Source organism: Artemia sp. Qi Xiang Cuo, chromosome 14, assembly GCF_049724085.1.
Source record: "Artemia sp. Qi Xiang Cuo chromosome 14, ASM4972408v1, whole genome shotgun sequence".
Taxonomy (NCBI): domain Eukaryota; kingdom Metazoa; phylum Arthropoda; class Branchiopoda; order Anostraca; family Artemiidae; genus Artemia; species Artemia sp. Qi Xiang Cuo.
In genome coordinates this window covers 37,354,843-37,379,229 of record NC_142807.1, presented here as the reverse complement: position 1 = coordinate 37,379,229, position 24,387 = coordinate 37,354,843, and the positions used below count along the sequence as shown (strand labels likewise).

General features: G+C 36.8%; 1 protein-coding gene across 1 annotated transcript in view; it reads right to left on the bottom strand.

The window, feature by feature from the left end:
- The window catches only part of wls (Wnt ligand secretion mediator), an 81,958-nt gene extending 79,483 nt beyond the window's left edge, over positions 1–2,475 (bottom strand). Inside the window, exon 1 of the mRNA XM_089100594.1 lies at positions 2,404–2,475. The gene's annotated coding sequence lies outside the window, so the exon portion shown is untranslated. The remainder of the gene's footprint in view (positions 1–2,403) is intronic.
- Positions 2,476–24,387: the final 21,912 nt, after the last annotated feature.

Genomic DNA, 24,387 nt, shown 5'->3' with positions numbered 1-24,387 from the left:
AGCAGCATAAAAAGCCAATACTGCCGGTGTAGTAATTGTCATGAGAATTCCATTTTTAGTTTTGCTGAATATTCCTCCAAGTCACTTTTTACTTCCAGTTTTTTTTTATCACAACATATTTGATAAGATTCTCTTGTGATGAAAATTTTTTTAACCTGTTCATTTTATTTAGTTGAATAGAACACTAAAAAGAAAGAGGGTGAATTTGGCAGCTAGACAGTAAGTTTAAATTTTGTTTTTCTTTTGCTATTCTATTCTTTTTAATGTTGAATATATAAGAGATTTAAGTTTGAAGTAGAAAGAATTGTCCTGTTATGAAAGAGGTACATTTTACATGGCTGTAATAAAATCAAAATGAGGTATCTATGTAGGCAGGGAAATTGGCATAGGAAATTGCATAAAGACAAGTCTACATCTGTTATAATCTACAGAAGCAATAAATCATTCTGTAATTTTGGTTTGCAAAATTACAGCATAAGATTTATTTGAAGCAGAAAGATTTAGCAGAAGATTTAAGCAGAAGATTTATTTTGCAAGGTTTCAGTTTTATAACACACAGATTTTTAAAGGTCATCAGAGGTCAGGACCCTCTAGAGGGAGAAGGAGTGGAGGTAGGGGACTCCAAAATGCCTTCCCTGGACATACTTTAGCCTGTGGACCCATACCTGAAAGTTTCATTTCCCTAACCTAACCCCTTTCCAAGATAGCCAAAAGTTGCTAAAGTAGAATTTTACTGTTTCCACCCATCCCTGAAATTTTCATTTTCCTAACCTAACCCTTTGGGTAAATATATACCAAATCATATTATTGAGTTAGGAATAAAGTGAATACACCATTCAATGCCTTTTTTTTATGCTGATTACAAATATAACAATCATTTCTATCGGAAATGAATTTTAGCCCCCCCCCCCTATATATGCCAATTCAGGGTATATATTTCTACATTAGAGGGGGTGGGGGCAAATTTTGTTTCTGATGTAAATGGGAGGTAAGTTTAAACTTTACCCCCCATCCCCCCTAATGTAGAAATATATACCCTGAATTGGCATATATAGGGGGGGGGTAAAATTCATTTCCAATAGAAATGATTAATATATTTGTAATCAGCATAAAAAAGGCATCAAATGGTGTATTCACTTTATTCCTAACCCAATAATATGATTTGGTATATATTTACCACCCTTTGGGACACCACTGATGATTAGTATTAATTAATTTTTAAGGCCATGCTGTCTTTTGATTTTAAACAAATGTGTTGAAAGTAGAGATTTAAAGTCATTCATAATTAGAAGCCCTTTCTCTGGTTTTGCCACCTTTTTAAGCAAGAATTAATTGATAATTAGGTAAATATCTATCAAATCATATTATTGACTTATGCATAAAGTGAATATACTACTCAATGCCTTTTTGGTAAAGTTCTACCTAATCACATTATTGAGTTAGGACTAAAGTGAATACACCATTTGATGCGTTTTTTATGCTGATTACAAATATAATAATCATTTCTATTGGAAATTAATTTCAGCCCCCCCCCCCTATATATGCCAATTCAGGGTTTGGTTAGGTATATGTGGGGGGGGGGCTGAAATTCATTTCTGTTGATGCCCTTTTTTTATGCTTATTACAAATGTAATAAGCATTTCTATCAGAAATTAATTTCAGCCCCCCCCCCTATATATGCCAATACAGGGGGTGGTTAGTTCTATATAGGGGGGGGGGGAGACGGTAATTCATTTCCGTTAGAAATGATTATTATATTTGTAATCAGCATAAAAAAAGGCATCAAATGGTATATTCACTTTAGTCCTAACTCAATAGCCTAACATGATTTGGTAGAACTTTACTGCCTTTTTTTATTCTGATTATTAATATAATAATCATTTCTATTGGAAATGAATTTCAGCCCCCCCCCCCTATATATGCCAATTAAGGGTATATATTTATACATTAGGGGGGGGGGGTCACATTTTGTTTGTGATGTAAATGGGAGGTAAGTTTAAACTTTACCACCACCCCCTAATGTAGAAATATATACCCTGAATTGGCATATAGCCTATAGGGGGGAGGGGCTTAAATTCATTTCCAATAGAAATGATTATTATATTTTTAATCAGCATAAAAAAAGGCATCAAGTGGTATATTCAATTTATGCGTAAGTCAATAATATGATTTGGTAGATATTTACCAATAATTACGGTACCTTTAAATATTTCTTTGAGTCCTTTACCAGTAGTTGCCCTTTCTAATACACTAAACAATGATTGAAATAGGCCTATAGCCTACTGTTTCAACAAGCTTTGCTTTTTAGGGGAGGAAGCAATAATTTTTTGTTGATATGTTTTTTTTCAATAAATCCTTCTTTCTTTCTTATACTGTGGTCACTAAAAATTCTTAAAATCCAACCTATTTAGCCGCGTTAAATTCCAAGGGAATCTGCAGGAATAACTTTGAATTATTTCCGCCTCTTCTCTGAACAATCCCACTCTTTCAAGGTTGCCACATCTAGTGGTTGATCACTATTTCTAGTGATTTTTATGTTCTCTAGTGATTTTTTCTAGCTAGTGATTTATAGTGGTTTTTGTTTTAAAATTAGTTATTTTTTCTTAAATGTACTGATTTTTGAAAAAAAGGCGCGTTTATTCATGGTTCAATCACGTTTATTCTAATTAATAAAAAAACACAAAATACTGGTTCACTACAGTTCCTAATATGTTCCGGGTTAGCATTTATGCAAATATACTGCCTTTGAAACTTCCAATTATAGCATATGACCGATTGGTCGAACGCGTCAAACCCCAAACAACAACTTCCAATTTCCCACCATATGTCAATATCAGACCTAGACCTCAGAGCGTTATCTTCAAAATAACAGGTGAACCTACTTAATCGCAAAATTGCAAAAAGGTTTACAAAAATTTCTGTCTTCATATTTATGTTTTTTTCTTTATAATCTATCAGTTCTAAGGTAGATTCTCTTCTGTTAAAACTTTTGAAAATGGAGTGAATGGTTAATATGAATACATCCTCTACATCTCCGAATAGAACATAAATGAAGTTATTGAAAAATAAGAAGGTAGGTATAGATTAAATATAATTTTCTAAATGAAAAAAAGAAATCTTTGAAAAAGAAAAAAGGACTTTGCTTTTGATAATAGGATTTGTAATATAACAAAATAGGTTAAATCGATTGTAGTTTCATTATTGAAGTTGGTTGGAAGTAAGGGGGGTGTATCTACTCTAGTAATTGTCTAATGTTTTTAATCTTTATTTCTAATATCTAATCGAAACTCCAATAATTCTCCAAATTCTCTTATTTATAATTTAAACGCCTTATAAGCGCAGTTAACGTCCTATTCTTTAAGTTTTTGGAGTTATGTTCTAACATATCAAACAGTTTGTTCTAACGAACTGTAACAATGGAGCGACAATTGTAAAAGGAAACTCTAGAAACAGGATTTTGATATCAATCAGTATATCATAGGCTTATTGTGTTGATCTCAAATATATAAGATTAATTAGGCTTAGTTTAACCATAAAAGGCTGAGTATTTATAATCTGTTACCAGATTATTAGCATTGACTTACCTGACTTAAGGCTCCTGCCGAGGGTTCGGCGTAGTGAACGATGAGACCAGGTGCCTCCAGGTTGACCTATTGTTTGCCAGGCACGCAGCTTCTTACACCGGGACGTGGGATTGGGCGAGGAATTCATCGGCTTTGTCTTTCCACCTAGTGGGGGGGGGGGCATCCTCTGGGTCGCTTCCATCCGTGTAAGGTGGGGTCGAAGTCGATGACAGGAGGGTCTGGTTGCTAACAAAGTCAGTCCAGTGAAGTCCCTCGATTCTTCGGAGATGTTTCGTCTATGCGACATCGACGGCGCTGAGGATAGATTTTGCAGCTGGCCACGTCTCCGCTCCATTCAGCAGCATGGTGTTGACTGACGCATTGTAAATGCGCATTTTGGTAAAGCTGCTAGTGTTTGGCTTTCGCCAGATGCTGCTAAGCCTCCCAACAAGTTCCGACGCTTTGGCTATTCGAGATATAAGCTCTTTTGTGATCAAGCCATCCTTCGACAGAATAGATCCCAGGTAAATGAAGTCTTCAACCAAATCTACTCGGTTGCTATTGATGTTACTTCCTTTACAGTAGAACGGGACGTGGGGGCTCAAGGAGCATAACTTTGGTTTTCTGCCGGTTGATCTTCAGTCCAAATTTCAAGGCTTCTTCTGAGAGCACCTGGAGAGCTTTGGTGACATTTTCAACATCGTTCGTAACTAGCACTATGTCGTACGCAAAGTCATCATCAGAGAGTATCCGGTCTCTTAACTGAAGGTGATTAGTCGTGCTGGTCATAACGTGGTCTATGACGCAGTTGAAGAGCTCGGGAGCGGCGGCGCAACCTTGCCGGACGCCAGTCTTCACCGAGAATGCGGGACTGCGTCTTCCATTGACTTGCACACAGCTCTCCGTATCATCATAAAGCTTTTCAAAAAGTGAGCAATATTTCTTGGGTAGACCCGTAGTTCTTATTATCAGCCAAAGTGAACGGCGATCAATAGAATCGAAGGCAGCCTTAAAGTCCACGAATGCGATGTTCGCTTTTCGGTGGAACTCTCGTGTCTTCTCAATCAATTGGCGCACTCGATCAATTATTAGCATTCCTTGTATAATAATTATGCAAATCATTATTTGGTCGAAAAAAAAAAATATAAAAACACCGATGGAGACACTTCATGAAAACACTGGTAAGTAAAAACCGCAGCCTGGTAGTCACAAATTGTCCCACATCCATCACCTTTAATTTCCTAAAACAAGCTACTGTATTATCAGTCTCTGTAACGTATCAAACGGACTTATTCAGTAATCCCTGTAGTAATACCTTAGTAATACCTTATTCAGTAATACCTGTACACGCCTAAAATTACCACAAAAATTTGCCGGCCCACAACACACAGCCGTAAGATATATATGGGCTAATAATCGCATGATAAAGAAGCAACATCACCCGACCTGGTACGAAGTTAAATTTAATTAACCTGTTCTAGAGAATTACCAGAAAATGATATTCGCCCACCGAGATCTATGGGCTTGCCAATTCAACTAAAAACCATAAAACTTCTCCTTTTTACGTTAACCGCCAAAATACTTAAACACGTAAATGCCCTTTAATCATTTAATACCATATTTACATTATTAATTAACTCATCCACAGAAACACCACGAAAAGAAATAGCAGTGTCATCTGCGAAAGATGTAAGACACGAATCACGAAGGTAAAATCTCATAGTACCTATAGAAACCAAATATAAAAGCAGACCCAGCAAAGAACCCTGTGGAACGCCACAATTCACAAGATATGGACTAGAAGTTACACTATCAATTACAACCCTTTATTGACCTCCCCTTTAAAAAGAATCAAACCAATTCAAACAAGCCCTTTTAACCCTTAAAAGCTTTAATCTATTTAGTAAAATACTAAAATCAACCGTATCAAATGCCGTTTTAAAATCTATAATAACAGTGAGAGGTATTTTTCCACTATCAAGACACTGATTCATAAAGTCACATAGGTGTTGTTGAGTGACATAGGTGTTGTTGAGTTTCTACACACCGCGTGTGTAGTTGAGTGACTTTTGCGGTTGCCGAAGTGAGTATCACTAAGGATACCATGATGTGTCAAATACTGGTAGAGTATTCGATGAACAACTTTTTCAAGTACTTTCGAGAAAAGGGGAAGGATGGAGATTGACCTCCAATTTCCAATGTTAGATCTTGAGCAACCTTTGTGAAGGGGTATAGCCTTGGCTGTCTTGAGGCCTTCAGGAAAGATTCCAGTTTCTAGCGACAAACTTATTATATGAACAATACAAGGTAGAAGGTAAACCAAATCTGATTTGAAAGCTCAGAGCCTCCTTCCATCTATCCCCGCTGAATTGGAGCTCATGCTTCCAACAATTTTAAGTAGTTCATCACTGGTACACCTCTCAAACTCAAATGCTAATCTGTCCCCTCTATCATCTTGAAACTCATACTCGTAGAAGGATTCAGGATTCTGGTTATTTTCCTCTTGCACTGTTTGACCAATTTTAGAGAAATAATCTGCAAAATGTTCCGCCACTTGTAGAGGATCATGGAATGTAGTCCCATCTGCTTCTATTGAGATAGGCTTGCCACTGCTCTTCTTTGATATCACCTCCCCGATGACATTCCAGGTTTCTTTTGAGTTACCTTTGGTCTAAGTAAATTTATATTCAAAATAATTCCTCTTTGCTCTTCTTCTAAGAGAATTTAACCTGTTACGGGCGATCCTCAATTCTTCAAAATCTTCACCTTTTTCTGTCCTAAGGTACTGTTCATAAAGACGATTCCTGTTTTCAATTTCATGAACAATTTCAACTCTCATCCAGGGTTTCCGGGGTACATCCTTCCTATCTTTAACGATTTTTAGAGGACATGTTTGTTCGTAAATGGGTTGTATAATCGAGCAGAATGTGTCATACGCATCGTTTACATCACCCGTTATTTCAAGAACAGGATCCCAGCTAAGTGTACTCAGTTCCACTGCAAATTTATCTAAATTAGCCTTTTTCAATTGCCTCACTTTCCTTTTCTTTGCTTTGCTTCTAGTTTTTTGCACACAAGTAATCCTCGCGATAACTGGGAGTTGGTCAGATCCGGGATAAATACCCGCATCAGCATAACTTGTACTTAGGAACTTAGAGCTGACAAAACGTTATCAATCAAAGTAGCTGAATGACTAGAAATCCTAGTAGGTACGCTTGCTAAAGGCTAAAGATCATTAGCAACCATTCAATTAAAAAATCTAAATTATCACCATTCAAATCTAGCAAGTTAAAATGAAAATCTCCCATGAAGATAAAATCTAAACCACTACGGGACATACAAGACATTAACAGATCAAAACCTTCAATAAATTTGTCCAAGCGAGTGCTAAACGGCTTATACACCAGATAAATAATTTTTTTATCCTTTTCAATTTCTAAATCAACACAAAAACTCTCGATCTTTCCTTCAGTCCAAACTATCAAATTATTTCTTATAGAATAATTCAAATTCATCTTTACCGAAAATCCCAGGCCACCACGATTCAGAGACTTTCGATTTTTTTTTTACCTCAAACGAACAACCTGGAAAAACAAATGACTAAAGAGACTTGTCTGAACTAATAACTGTTTTGCAAACAGCAATTAAATCAATATTCTGTGTACAATCTTCAATAAATTGCAGAACATCAAGATACCCAGCAATAGTAGGAAGGGCATAATGACTCCGGGACTAACATAATTTATGCATGTTTTTATGGTTTTTGTCACTGAGAATGAAAAAACACGATTTTTCTCACTTTGATGCATTTTCATGGTGTATTGATTCTAACGGGTCAATGAAACCTCTTTCAAGGTCAATTGATTTGTTGTTCGTCTAGGTGCAATGACTCAGGGGAGAAGATTGCAAATGCGCACTAACGGGAAGAGATGTATTGATCTAGGACAAGAGGGGGAAATAAATTTCTGAGAAATTGATTTACATAATCGGTGGGGGAATGTATTGATCCAATAACGGGAAACAGGATCACGTGTCTCCTTCTAAGCCAATCAGAGAAGTTATGTAAAGTTTCCCGTTACATCACAATTTGCCCTTGAGATTTTGTATATAACGGACATGCGTTGTGATTAAACTTTCATAAAGTTCTAAGACACTATGGATAAAACATTGAACATTGACAAGGAAACTTCATCTACAATGATTAAAAATGTGAGTTCTGCATAGTAAGTTTTCTTAGGTTATTTCCAAATAAAATCATTTTACATAGCCCCCCCAATATATTCAAATTCAGGTAACCCCCCTAATACAAACTCCAATATGTGTTTTTTATACTCGCTAGAAAGCGTAAAATACGCTCTTTTTTACCATGTAAACCATCGGACCCCTCCCCCTGTTTATGACTTTAATTCTGTTTTTGATAAATTCTGTATCTTACCTAAAATCCAGTGTCAAGTTTCTGTCAATCCCTTAATATACTGTTTTCACAGCTATGGCTTGACTTACAGATTTCCGCAAGGATTTTAATAGGGATAATTTTTTATATCCGTCAAGTACATCCTGCTTTGATAAATCCTTGCGATAGCGACTTAGCCAAAAGGTTTCTCTGAGAAGATATCTTTTTCCAGTCAAATTAAAAACATAGGTTTATAATGTGAGTTATATTTAGTAAAATTTCTGAGGGTATTTCCAAATAAAATCATTTGACATAGCCCCCTCCAGTAAATTCAAATTCAGGTAACCCCCCCCCCCCCACCCAACAATACAAACTCCACTGTGTGTTGTTTATACTCGCTAGAAAGCGTAAAATACGCTCTTTTTTTACCATTTAACCCCCACCCCCCCCCCACCATTCATCACCATTTCATTCATTCAATTGAAGTTATTGTTCAAATTGTCTTTTCACATGCGTTTAAAGCCATCAAAATCTTTACACTTGCAATTTAACCTAACCTTTGGGTGAATATGTCTCAAAAGGGGTGATCTCGTAAACAACCTTTGCACACGCCTTATCTAAATTATGGAAAACAAGGGTGATCACAACACATTGAAGGGATTAAGGCTACAGGCTTTGCGTAATTCTAGACGGTTTGAGAAAGGGAAATTAAAAGAGATATTTTTAGGATATGGAAATTGTGTAAATATCAGATGCAAAGAGCCCTTTAGAGTGCATATTATTCCTTTTTCTATAGCTTTCTTTCGATAAAATGTCTTTTATATTCTCAGGGGGGGGGGGTGAAAATTATGGTAGTATTAAGATAGAAAGCAAAATCTTTAATTTAGAGGGTGGGCTGGCAAAATTAAATCTATGTCTCTTGCATTCTAAAGGAAATACATCCTTTATTAACAGAACGGAAAAAGATTGCTTTTGCAGAAAATACACCTAATGAGAGGAGTGTTCGATTTTCAAATGTCTTTGATGAAAGCAAATAATGTTTTAGTCAAATCTTCAAAGTTTTACCTTCCCGGAAAGGAAGGGATGGGGCAATTTAAATGCTCTTATTTTCAAATTCATGGATTTTATAGATGATTAAGAGGCTTTCATAAAAATCTTTCACTAATTTCCTTTCTTCTCTAATATTATTATCATATACTAAATATTTTTTCTTTTTTAAGGAGGATTCCGACAAATGCTCTCCCCCTGAAAAGAGAGCAAGAGGGAACGATGCCAAACCGATGCAAGCTGCAAGGCCTTCTATCATAAGATATGCCGGTTCCTTTACACATGCTCTGGGCCAGCCATTGACCACTCAACTTTTAATACCCGGCGCCTCTCATGCCAGTGCCAGCTCTGCGCTACCTGCGCAAACCTCTATGCAACCTGGCAGAAAATTGAAAAGAGAGTAGGTGGCTTCTCATAATGCCTCAGCCCCGTCTACTCAAGATTGTGAAGTTGCCCCCCATCATGCTTTGCCCGAGTTTTCAAGAGCTGTCCCGTCTATTCAAGATCAGGGAGTTGCCCTGCGACATGCATTGCCCGAGTTTTCAAGAGCTGTCCCGTCTAATCAAGGTCAGGTGGTTGCCACCTTCCTTATTTGCCGGGGCTTTCTGGGACACAAGTCCAGCCGGAATATGGAAATGTAAGCATTTTTACCTCTACTTTCTACCTGATTATAGAAATATCTACCTATTTCTTCCTACTTTTTTTTAGCCTTTTCTTTTCACCATTTTTCCACACTGTAAAAGTGTGTCAGAGATATTAAAATGTTATTTTCGTTATAATATTAATCCCCCACCCCAACCATTGTTTTAAATTTTTCTTTTCCCTCCCCTCAGAGATACCTAAATATAATGTAATTTTTTTGCTTGTCAAAGAAACCGCTCTTTTTTAATCTTTCCTATCACCTTATTTTCTCCGCCTTTTGGGTGCATGTTCGCTATTTTTCAACCACGTAATAATATTTTAACTAATTTCTCGTTTGCTCTTAGAAAGCCTTTGATCTCACCATTTGAAATTAATGATGCTGATGTTCGCTAAAACTTTGTAGTTTTCACCGAATTTTCAGGGAATTCGTAGTAAGCCTTTTTTTGGCCTTTAATTTACCCACATTTAAGGTATGTTAGAGATATCAAAAGATAAATTTCACTATTTTGAATCATGTCAAGTGCTTGCAGTCACCCAGCCGAATTCTCATAGTGAAGCCAAATAAAAAGGTACTATATTCTTGTCATAATATGGTTAATCGTAAACAAATGCTTAATCTTGCTTCTAAAAATTTCATAAAAACAGCTTTCTATCGGAAAGAGTTGTATATGGCCTGAAGGAGTTAGGCTATCAAGTAAAGACCCCGGTTTTTTTTTCAAAGCAGATAAAGAGTATTAATATTAAATTTTTTTTGAGGAGTAGTTCGAGCAAAATCAACACGTTCTTTGTTATATTTTAGATTGTATTAAGTTGGAACTTTCAAAATATATGGAGTAGGGAACTAAATGCTACCAAGCGCATTTTAAATAATAATCCAATTTTAAAAATAGGGATGATTTAGACACTTTGAAAATAAGCAATTTTCTTTTATAGGTTGTGTTAGCGCCTTATTCACCATCATCATCCTCATCATTTGAAGAAGGAGAAGACGTGCCTCTGGATCTCTAAAACAATTCAACATGGAATATGAATTGAATGAAAATACCAGAAAACATTAACAATTTTTTAGCCGATTATTTTAATGTTGATTATAGCGCAGTTGAGCAGGGGGACTTGAGTCCAAACATCTTACAAATTTTAGAGGATTTTACCCGGGAATCAATAGGGAACCCTCCCCCCACTGATTACATACTTCCACTTCAAACAAATGAAGTGGCTTCCCATAGCCATATTATTGAACAATGTGAGGGAGGGGGTGGTGATAATATACAAGAGGGGGAGGATGAAATGTCTTCAAACAATCCTATTGATGAACAATGCGAGGGAGGGGGTGGAGATAATATACAAGAGGGGGAGGGGAGGGTGACAATATCCAATTTACATCATTTCCTGACTTTCAGCTCTCAAACTCAATTTTAAATGCAATAGCTGTTTACACTGCAACTTTTGGTGATCCTTTTAATTCGCTTTTGGGGGGTAATTTTGTGTTTGAACCTGTAGAAATTGTTCATGAATATGTAGATAGAATTCATGCACTGCTAGAAAACCAAATTCAGTTGTGGGGAGGTAGGGATTCAATTAAGGTTTCTATTGTTTTAAAGATGTTTTATTTAAATGAGGGAGAAAGCGAGGTTTATCATCATTATTTACACACCGAGATGTTGGTCGTCTATCCACATTTAGAAAATTTTGAGGGTGTGTTTTCGGAATGGATAGGCCACATTATTACCAAACTCGAGAATTATAGTGAAAATGGTAGTGGATCTGTAGTTCTTTATGTTGAAAATTTAAGCGTTAATATTTGTAAATTTAAAATAGATTTCATTTTAAAGGGGGCAGGTGGGGTGGGGGCAAGGTCTACAGTTTTAAAATATAATCCTGATTTAGAGGGTTGCAGAGGTGTTCAGCGAATCTGTTTTGAAACAGGTCAAAAATGTTTCAAGTACGCTTTCCTCATATCAGCATTTGAGCCTCTATTGCGTGACGCTACCAAGACAAATTTAGAATATTGGGCTGTGGAGGGAAGGTGGGGTCCGATTTTCCCATTGTAGATTTTTCTTGTTTAGAGGGAAAATACCCAGTAACGCTCAGGTCTATTGATATTTTTGAAAGGGTTAATGCCCATTTAAATATCGGCGTTACTGTGGTTCAGTGTGAAACTGAATTCGAGGATGGAGTTCGTTCTAAAAAGAAGGGGGTGGTGTTCCCAGTAAGAGGCCCTTCGATTGAATTGGCGAATCACTGGGTTTGGTTGTTGTACACACCACCTAGTGACCCCAATGCAATTGGCCATTTTAATCCTATTAAAGACATCAGTAGAGTTCTGGGAGGGGATAAGAAGATGGGGGTATGTTTTTACTGTCCAACACGCCTGTCACGATTCCGTAGCGATTTAAAACTACGGATCATATGAAACACTGTAGAAAGCATGGTTATCGGTCAGTGGAAACGGTTTCAGGGGATAGGGCTATTTTACGCTTTAAAAATTTTCAGAACACCAAACTCCTTCAGAGCAATAAAATCTTTTTGGTTTGTGACGCGAAGCTAGTGGAAGTGAATGATCCTCGATTTCCAAATCAAAGCAAAGAACATCGAGCTATTGCAGTCTCCTACGCCCACGCGCAAAGAGACAGTTCTAAGAATATGCAGTTGTTAGAAAGAGTTGAAATATTGGATGAGGGAGAGTGCATAGTCAAGGCACTGACTAAATTAATTGGCACCGCTAATGGCGCTATTTCTCGTTTGAGAAATACCCATTACCCAATGTTGTTGTCTGTAGAGGATCGTCTCGTGATTAAAAATCAAAAAATATGTTGGGTTTGTAAGGGGGAGTTTGAAGAGGGGGATAAGGGGAAAGAGACAAGAGGGAAAAGAGGGGGGGAGGGGAAAGTTATAGACCACAATCACTTTTGGCAGGAAATATCGTCAGGAGGTGGTAATTTTAGAGGGGTAGCACATCAATCATGCAACATAAACGTTAGCCAACAGTTTTTTATTCCAGTTTTTATTCATAATTCAAATTATGATTTAAAATGTATTTTACCAGGTTTGGCACGTGTGCATAGGGAGGGAGGGGGAGTAGATAGTCCATGGATAAATAATTCATTTACCTATAACATCATTCCCAAATCAGCAGAGAAGTTGGTGCTTCTCGAGTTGAAATGGCAGGTAGTGAATAAAGGGCATACTTGCTGGAATAAAATCAGGTTTTTAGATTCTTTTAGTTTTTTCCCCAAGGCATTGAGTCAATTGATTCAAGTGCAGAAAAGTGACAATTTTGATAGTTTTCCTTTGCTTAAACAGCACTTTCCAGACAGTGAAATGTATGACCTATTGACCTGTAAAGGTGTATATGCATACGACTATTACTGTTCTGGAGCTCGCTTAAGCGAGGTGAAACTACCTCCAATTGAAGCTTTCTATAATTCACTCACCAACAGTGAATGCACTGCCGAGGAATATGAATTTGCCAAGAAGGTGTGGGCTAAGGCGAATAGTAAAAATGGGTGGGATTATTGTAGATTGTACTTAGCCAGTGACGTTTTAACTCTGTTAGATATTGTCTGCAAGAACACAGATCAAATCTATTCAGAGTTTGGACTAGATATAGGATATTATTTTTCCCCACCACATTTGGTGATGGACTTGATTTAAAAATTAGTAGGGAAGAAATAGGCTTAATAACTGATGTAGATCAACACCTTTTTTTTTTATAAAGATCAATGAGGGGTGGGTATGTTTTTCATGGGGATCGCGTTTTGACAACAGATCCAAGCGGACAAAACACCACCGGTGTAAAGTCAAATGCAGTGTTCTTGGACATGAACTCATTGTACCCCTCGGCAATGTCTCAATACTCTTTGCCGTGTGGGAACTATAAATGGCTTGAGAATACTTGTGAGTTCCCCGACATTAACACCGTCGAGGACAAAGGGCCACAAGGATGGTTCTTTGAAATTGATGGTCGCATTCCATTGGCGCTTCATCATTCAGTCAGAGATTTTGTTTTTCCCTGTATCAATCGACCAGTGACCAGGGACTCACTGAGTCCCTACAATCGATAATTGGTTGAGGATATAAGGATGCACTGGAACCCCTCTGAGCAAAAACTGATTGCAGATCTGGACCCTAAAGAGAATATCGTTGTTCATCATGTGCTTTTGCACTGGATGGTGAACAATGGATTCAAGATCACCAAAATACATAGGGTCCTGCAATTCAGTCAAAAACCCTACTTAAAGACGTTTATCAACACCTTTGTTGATAAACGCTCTCGGGCAAACATTAAAGTAGAGAAGGAAATGTAAAAACTCATTCTAAATTCAGCGTTTGGAAAAATGTGTGAAAGCGTACGGAATAGAGCTCGTTGCGATGTCGTGACTGACCCTCAAGAGTGTGCACGAATTATTGCTGACCCCAATTTTACATCGTTCTCGAGCATAGAGACAAGCATGGTTCTTCTACACAGGAAAAAGAGAAATGTGGTACTGAACAAGAATATAGCAGGAGGTAGTTCAGTACTCAAAATTTCCAAAAAGCTCATGTTGTCGTTTTTTTACAATGTGTGCAAGGTGCAATGGCCTAGGGAGGGGAAGGTTCAAGTTTACTATGGGGATACAGATTCTCTGCTGTTAAAAGTAAAAACCAGGGATTTATTGGGGGATTTAGAAAATAGGGAACACATCAGCTCGCGGATAGATTTCACCAACTGGAATCCATCCCTCTACCCCCAATTGGTGAAACTTAAGGCCCCAAACCATCTACTCATGTTAAAATCAGGGACGGGGAGTGATTTTATATCCAAGGGGGTGTTCCCGGGTCCTAAAGTTTATTGCGTTGAAACTCACAACAGGTATGTTAAGCAGGCTTGTAAAGGGGTGCCTACACATTTTGTAAAGAACAATTTCAACATGAGTGAGTACAGAGACTGTATAGATAGTAGTCTAGTGCCGAGAGCACAAGTGCTTGCAATTCGCTCTCTACAGTATAAAAATTATAGTGTAAGAGTGGAAAAGAATGCAATATCATGTATATCTGACAAAGTCTTTGTACTCGAGAATGGTGTAAAGATACTCCCCCATGGCCACAACCGTATTTCAGACTGGGTTGAATGCATAGAGTATCGCAATCAAATTGGTCTGGATAAATTAACCTAAACTAAACTTAACCCAAACCTAACCTCACCCAAACCTTTCATGAATTAACTTAACCTAACCTGTACCTGCAGTGACGGCGACTATTGTATACTGTTTTGGCTCCCGAGGGGGGGGGGGTGGGGGGTCCCACCCTCGGCCGGCTTTCGGCCCCCGGCCCCCGGGGGTGGGGGGTCCCGCCCGTTGCCGGCTTTCGGTCCGGGGCTCCTCGGAGGGTGGAGGGTATAAATTCATAGTGTTCAACTGTGCTATTGTTCGTGTTCATGTTCATGCTTTTCTAAGTGCTGTTGTACAAATAGTGTGTGCTTGTACAAAAATGTGTGTGTACAAATAGTGTTCTTGCTGGACAAAAAGTGTTTTTTATAACAATAAGTGTTGTGCATATAGTGTTATTGTTGATGAACAAAAAGTTTTTTTTATTTCAATAAATGTTATCTTAAAAATGTTGTTCTTGTTTGAACAAATAGAGTTTTTTTTCTTGTTGAACAAGTGTTTTTAGATCGAATAAATGAATGAACTATTGTTTTTGTTGTTCTTGTACTAGATAGATCTATGGAAAAATTACTACTTATTCATTGGACAAGTATGGTTAACAGTTAGTTGTAGTCTGACTGTGGTCAACAGCAGTATGTATCAATTTGAAACACCATTTAGATTGTACTTTTGTGGCCTCTCAATGTCTGGGAAAATGACACTTTTGGCAAAAATAATTCAAAATTTAAATAAAATGTGTTTGGAAAAGTCAAACAAAAAACGTTATTTCTATAACATTTGGCTAGATTCTTATGATCAAATAAAGGCCATTGCTGCATCTATACCAATATAATTCATACGGGGACTTGATGTTTTCAATAGTATTTCACCAAACTCATGGCTGATTATTGATGATTTGGCTGAATCCATTGAACAGTTCTCACAGGAAATGCTACAGCCCTTTAGCGTTCGCTCTCATCATGAAAAAATTTCCATAACCCTAGTTCTACACAATTTCTTTCATCAGAGCAAATTTATGAGAACCCTTGCTGTGAATTGCACCATCTATATTGTCTACCGAATTGTTCGGGATTCTAGCTCGCTAATAACTCTCAATAAGCAAATATATACAGGCTCTCCCACATTTCTGCTGTCAGCGTACACTCAGGCGAGAAATAAGCCCTACGACTACATTTTGCTAGATCTTAATCAAAGCAGTACCGACGATCTACGTGTAGTCACACATATTTTCGACGAAGAAATTACAGTATATCTTCCAGTGAACAGTAGAAAAAGCTATTAGTTGCCATTATGACACTGAAGAAACTACACGAACAACGGCATTTATTTTCCGTTTTAGGCACTTCAAAACCTCCACTCAGGAACACCATACTCAAACATGGTGTTGACAATGATTTCATTGATCTAATATGTTTAAATTTAACTGAGGGCAATGTACACTTGTCAGAAGGTGTTAGACAACAGACAACGCAGCATCGTTCCACTGTACGCGCCTTGCCTTGTAAAGACAAGGGACATATTTGATAAACAAAACGTCTGCTTCGACCGGGCGGAAGCTTTTTTACACTTTTGCGGCCGATAATTGCAAGACTTGTAAACATTTTTTTTCTAAAGAATAACTAAACCCTATAAATTAGCACCATTTGAAGTTTTCCTCTTGTCCGTGGAACATTTTGAAGACAATCTAAGCAAATTAATTTATGATGAGGATATTGCCGATGACAAAAAGCTGCTTTTACTTCAAGATGCATTGCGACGCGTGGAAAAACATAGACCTTATCGTGAGCGATCCACCGTCACAGATCCCTCTAAACAAGAAACATCTCCTCAAGATTCTGTGCAATCAAAGGAGAAGGAATTTAATTCCATAGTGACAACAATTGGAAACCTATTGCCAATGACCTATCGAGAACAGAATAAAAGAGTATTAACATATCTCATGTTGGAAACTGGTGGTGATCAAGTTCAAGTTGACAGCACAGGGAAACGAATTATAATTCAGGGCGAAAGTTAAAATCTAGTTGATTTAATTTGTGATATGGTGACTAATTGTAAAGGAATATTATCACTTGACAATAATTTATACGACTTTCTAAATGCATCAAAGTTTCCCAAAAGTCTTATTGGCAATAAGCAAATTCTAAAGAAACTAAGAGAATATAGTCCTCCAAAAACGCCAACACCAACACCATTTAAAAAAGAAGAAGATTCAATCATTGTAAAATACTAGCAGCAGCAGCAGCAGCAGCAATGATTTTATAACACCTGTCGCTGCTAGTCAAAAGCGAAGACGGATTGGTCCACCCTCCAGTGTGCAAAAGGGGAGTGGACATTACACTACGTGTTTGCGTTCAAAATGGTTGAAGTTCTGAAACATGTCTATGAAAATATTGGTGAAGCAGGAAGTTTAACTTCCCTCAAAACACTTTCTAAAGTTGCCTCTGGCAGCACATTAAAAAAAGCAAAAGAGTATCTACAGAATGAACTGAGTTACACACTGCATCGGAATTGCAGGCTTCGTGGCAAACAATATCGACAAACTAAAGCCTTTTTCCCTCTGCATATAATGCAAACTGATCTTTTAACTTTAGACGCGATTCAACGGCGTCATAATGCACCCCAAAAATATATTCTAGTGGGAATCAGTGTCTTTAGTCGCTATGCATATACCATTCCATTACGGTCAAAGAGAGGTGTTGAAGTTGCTCATGCTTTAGAAAGTATTCTTGAACAGGATTGTTATAGAAAAATTCAATCAGATCGCGGTAGCGAATTAGTTAATCCTCATGTAAAGAAGGTTCTATTGAAATATAATACAACACTTTATCATAGTCACAGCCCGATAAAGGCTGCATTGGCTGAACGATTGATAAGAACGATTCGTCTATTAATTTCAAGATATTGTACACTGAAAAACACACCTGCTTTTATTCATGACTTAGATAAAATCATGTAAATATATAACCAACGACCTCATCGATCTCTGTCCAGCTCAAGCCCACGGGAAGTTCATTGCAGTGAAAATACATTTGATGCTTTTCTAAAGCAATATTACAATGACAATGAGAATAAGAAGAAAAAGAAGAAATTGAATATTGGTGATACTGTTCGAATTAATAGAACCGCCAATATTTTTGAAAAGGGGAATTATTATGGAGCACTGAACTTTTCAAAGTGTCCAAAATCATAGACACCGAACCCACGACAAATCGACTGCGAGACACCAAAGATGATGAGATTCTCGGCGGCTTTGATGAATATGAACTGCAAAAAGTTAGAAACACTAATGAAATCTATGAGATTGAAAAAATATTATAGAGTCGTACTCATAGGGGCCAGAGACAGTTGCTTCATTATTGGCATGGATACAACTCGGATTTTTATTTTTGGGTCTCTACTGAGGATATTAACAATGCCCAATTTTTTCTATGTGACTTTCATGGTCAATGTTTCTGATCCTCTTTACAATGATTTAAATATAACAAGTGATTTTTGGACGAAACTCTCCCCCACCATCAAATTCGACGATGGAAAGTATGAAGTGGCTCTTGTTGACTGTATTCTCAAATATACATATGACATCCTAAAAAAAGATCGTAAATATGAGATAAAAGTTATATCAAACAAAAGTTATACCATTCGATTGGTCACTCTTTGCAGAGTATGAATGGGTTGAAGCACTTAAATCTAGTGAATATCCCCATGTCACATTGAAATATAAAGAATATGGTAATATGATGGAATTGTGTGCAAAAATCAATAGAAAAATCTCATATCTTAGGAATGGTTTATTCCATTTTAATTAATCAATTGAAGATGATAGGATTTACATTACCTCACCTGTCGACACTGAAATGATTCATCTCAATGATAATCTGAGAGATGTTCTTGGTTTTAAACAGAATATGATCAATGGTAGAAATGCTGCAACTGTTAACGGGATAGATAATGTTATTTTTGCTGATTATTGACCTGGTTTCGCCTCAAACACTTGTATATTTCTCTAAGCTTCATTTGTGGAAACATCCCGGGTTGGCATTAGCAATGTTCCCCTCCTACGAGTTCTTGAACGAAAAACCAATCAAGAACACATTCACCACTACAATATAAAGCATATTCAGTATATTCCTGTAAACACTTCCTATTTGGAACTCTGTCAGTTAACACTAGGAACTGAATTAGGTGACCCTCTAGCAATATCAAAAGGTTTGGCTTTGATTACGTGCCATTTTCGTCCCATCGTTCAACAACAACAAGATGTCTAATAGAAAAGTGGTATTCATTTGTCCTCATATTGACTGCTGTGTTAATACTCTTGACCCAAAACAAAAGGGCTATGGAATGGACTATTACAAAGGTCGCTCGTCAATGTCTGGCTACGGTCTTGGCAGTTGGTTTGCTAAGCAGTTTCGCTCTGCACTACCTCTGGCTAGAAAATATATTGTACCGGCTGCGACAGATTTTGCATCCTTTACACTATACGTTTGGGGCTCTGGCAAGGATTTTAGAAAAAAGTGCTTTGGAAAATCTTAGGTCCAGTGCGCGAACCCTTGGCGAGAGATTAAAAAAAAAATGGAAAATGTTTAAAAAGGTCGAGAAACAATGCATCACTCATCAGTCTCTAATCAGGTCGGAAACGAAAGACATTACCCCAGTCAAAGAAAATAAGGAAAAAGCCGACACGTAGTGTAAACAGTAGTAGAAGAAGAAGCCCCAGAAAGAGAATTGTTAGATTGAAGCTAGATTTCTTTTCCTAGGATGTCATACCTACCGCATAAGGATTCCCAACCTTTGATTAGTGCAACCAAAGAGCATTGCACTAATCTCACTAAATCAATATGAAACCTATTGGAGAATCACTCCCGAAGGCAGTGTTCTACTAGACTTGGCACCATGAATACCTGTCAAATAATCAATGTATTTAATATGGATCCCTACATGTCCCAGTGCGAGTCCTACTGTCTGCCCTCGGACTTTCTTGGAAAAATTCAAAGTGTCAACAATACCTTAGTTATTGTTAATAGCAGTCCGTTGACTGTGCTGACGGGTCATTGGCTGTGCATCTTTCAAACAATAAAGACGATTGAATTTTTTGATCCTCTTGGTCTACCCTATACATTCTACACACCTCACATCACCAACTATATTGAGAGCAGTGGGAAAACTATTATTCAAAATCGGAAGAGGGCGCAGGATCTAACGACTAAAAGCTGTGGCTTCCATGCACTACTATATTTTGTGTTCCGATGTCACGGCTATACTTACAAGCAGTTTCTCCACATTTTTGGTGACAATCCACGTGTGAACGACTTTCTAGCGGAAAACATCCTCTCAGACCTGTACAATATTGATTTCAGTACCCTAAGAGTAAAGTGCTTAAAAAATGTTTGTGAATTTGTTTATTAATAAAATGCAATATATATATATATATATATATATATATATATATATATATATATATATATATATATATATATATATATATATATATATATATATATATATATATATATATATATATATACAACAATGTCTTTAAATCTTCACTTTAGATTTCTTCTTGTTCTTTGATGTATAGGCAACTGTCGTGAACCTAAAAGCTGACTAAAAGCTGTGGCTTCCATGAATTACTATATTTTGTTTTCCGATATCGCGGCTATACTTACAAGCAGTTTCTCAACATTTATGTAGACAATCCACGTCTGAACAACTTTCTAGTGGAAAATATCCTCTCAGACATGTATAATATTGATTTCAGTGCCCTAAGAGTAAAGTGCTTAAAAAATGTATGTGAATTTGCTTATTAATAAAATGTATATATACAATAATCTCTTTAAATCTTCACTTTAGATTTCTTTTTCGGTGTATAGGCAACTGTCGTGAACCCCTAATGCCGGTGAATCATTTGGATTCATTGTATATTGATCTTGATTGGCTGCAAAGTCAGGGTCACATTTTCTACAGTATAATGTAACTTCACTCTTGTCATATGTCTTTGTATAGTCAATGGTACTATTTGCATTCATATCATGAAATTTACGAGTTTCAATCTGTCTATTTAAAGCAATATCACATACAGTGTTTTCAAATGGCGAATCAAATTCGGTAACTGCCAAATAAAAATCACTTGGTTTATAGTCATAATAGGCAGTGTCGTCACAACGATGACGTAGAAACCAAATTGTCTTGTTATCCCAAAAGTTGAATCGTTGACCAGATTCTTCCTCCCAGAATAATGTAAATTCACGACGATACCAATCTCGTAGAAATAAACTAAAATCACGTTTGAGATTCTTTCCAATCATAGCGGGTAAGTATTCTCCCACTGATCACACTTGTCATATTGACAATTGGAGCACAGATGTCCTCTAGGGTGAGAGTCACAAATCTCTTCAAGACATGAATTACATCCTTTAATTTGTACTGCAGAGCCTCTATGTAATTTAAAAGGATTACATAATTTGCACTTTTCATTATAGTCATCAACAATTGTACAATTCTCACATTGAGTCCAAATGCCAAGAGTGTACATGCAGAAGTGGAATTGTATAGAACATTTTTTTGGTTTTTGATCTACACTCTCTCACAGCTAAAACGAAATTGATGATCTTCATTTGATAAATTCAGAGGGAGGAATGGTGAAAGAAGTAACAATGTGACGTCACCCCTTTCGAAGACGAAGCCATCTACATTGAATCTATGGCAATGTTTTCAAAAGTATATCCACGATATTATTCTACTTTGTTCCAATTAATATATCAATAAATTGAGTATAAGCATTTGAGTCATATTGACGAAGTTTCATACAGTAGTCCAATGGGGGAGAATCATTCCTCATTATATTGTCAAGTGTTTCCCATGAGAATATCCTGCGTTGAAGATATAACTCGAGAAAATCATCATACAAAATCAAATTTTTTTCCATAAACACAAGATTCAATCTAATTCTCTCTTTCTCAAATTTATTCATTTTTCAATGCTTTCACTCTGACTGCTGACTCAAGACTGACCATGAATTGTTAGCCTAACATTCTAACAAAAAGAAAGGAAACATTTTCGATTTCGAAACAATTTTATTGTATAATTACAACAATAATAGTAGACATGTACAATTAGCGATACAGTTTATTGTCTTCGATATGTTTCACTAACGCACTTAAAGCACTTAGAAGTCTATTCACATTCGCTATATCAACTTTTGCAGCGAAGCATAATTGATCCTCAATTTTAAATTTGCTCGAGGATATCACATATCTTGCATATACTTCATCCCATTCCAGACAAAGCCGTGATCCTCTCTTGATTTCCACCGCAATGTTTGGGGCTCTTGTATTATTGCTACCAACTCCGCTATCAACTTCTAATAGGGTAAACATTCCACTCATCATCACCACAAGTATATCCAAATGAGTAAAGTCAAACTGTTCTCGCTCCTTTGAATTCTATTCACAGACTAATAAAAACTATAGCAAAAATCCTTTCCTTATATTCTCTGCAATCCTCCCCCGCTAATATTTCCGACCCCCTGATTGGCCTAGAAGGGGACACGTGATCCTGTTTCCCGTTATCGCATCAATACATTCCCCCACCGATTATGTAAATCAAGTTCTCGGAAATTTAGTTCCCCCTCTTGCCCTAGATCAATACATCTCTCCCCCGTTAATGTGCATGTGCAAACTTCCCCCCTGAGTCATTACACCAAAACGAACAACAAATCAATTGACCTTGAAAGAGGTGTCATTGACCCGTTAGAATCAATAAACCATGAAAATATATAAAAGTGAGAAAAATACTGTTTTTTCATTCTCAGTGACAAAAACCATAAAATCTTGCATAAATTAAGTTCGTCCCGAAGTCATTATGCCCTTCCTACTAGTAATCAAGTGGCAATTCCACGAACATAAATAAAGAGAGTCATGCCATAAAATCTTCGAGGGCACAATACAAGTGCTTCTCTGTAGCGGTTTTAAACTAAAAAATGGTATATTCGAATCTTGCCCAATCCGGGCATCTAAAATATCCTCAATCCGGAAAAAATTATTCATGTGCGTCTTCAGACACGTGCCGGTAATTTTTACACATCAAAATCAATATTGCTGCAAAAAAAACAAAATGGTATTAATGAAGAAACAGCGCAACAAGGGAACAGCAATACGGAACAATGCAAAAAATTATAATAAATAAATAGCAAAGAAGAAATATGCATTATTCCCGAAATAGATAGAATCACTGAAATAGGGAAAGCCGAAATGCGCTACACACACACAACCGAATATCTATCAGATATTCAGATATATAATCTAATTATACTATTAAACATAAACTAAAGCATTACATTTTCATCATATTAAAAAGAGTAAAAAGATAGAGTAAAAAGAAAACAGTTTCTATATTTTTTGGAAAAAACTGAGGTTTTGAATCGCCAAGGAAAAAAAAATTATTTCAATTAGATAACGATAACCATATTCTAGGACTACTTATAACAATATTATAGGACTACTGGATCGATACGATCACCCCTGAAAAAAACCAACAAATAAACACCCATCCGTGATCTCTCTTCTGAAAAAAAAACTACAAAATTCCACATTTTTGTATATAGGAGCTTGAAACCTCTACAGTAGGGTTATCTGATACGCTGAATCTGATGGTGTTATTTTCATTAAAATTTTATGACTTTCAGGGGTAGTTTCCCTCTTTTTTCAAAAATAAGGCAAATTTTCTCAGGCGCGTAACTTTTGATGGGTAAGATTAAACTTGATAAAACTTATATATTCCAAATCATCGTAAAAATCTAATTCTTCTGATGTATCTATTGTTATTAAAATTCCGTTTTTTAGAGTTTCGGTTACTATCGCTTCTTACTTACAGTTCGTTACCACGAACTGTTTGATGCGTCAGAAGCTCAGCTCCGTTGCCATAAGCTCAGCATAATGTGTACATCGGAAACAATTGTCATTGCGCGTAGTCGAAGGCGGGGTATGAATCTTGTGTGTTTTTAAGTCTGTGTCACATATTTTTAATGGAGAGTAAAGTCTTCGTCGCTATTGTATATTCTTTATGCTGTGATAAAGATTCAAAAAGGCATTTTTCAAAATTTCAAGTGTATCATAGTAGTAGTGGCAGTAGTAAGAACAGCAGCAACAGTAATAGTGTATTATTATTAGTAGTAACATTAGTGTCAGCAGTATTAATAGGAGTAGTAGCAGGTAATTTTTTCTTTTTGGTCAAATGAACATCCCACTCATGATGCCCCTGAAGTATTTTCTTGATATGATAAGCCGTTCCAAAAATATTGCTGATACACTCGCATCAGCAATCTGTATACACATAGTATGTTTTGATTTAGTTCAAGGGAGTAGGGGTGGCTTAGTTAGGGCGTAGCTGCGCTATGATCACTTTGACTTTTAAAAAGGGCACTAGAACTTCTGATTACCAATCCAATGAGTCTCCTCCAAAGAATTTACGACTACACTTTCTACAAGAACCTTATATGCCCCTAGGGCATAACTGAGCACCCTTGTACTGAGAGCTGTGGGGGAGGGGGTGTCTTCCTCAAATACATAATTTCTGGATCCTTCAACTACAATGAACA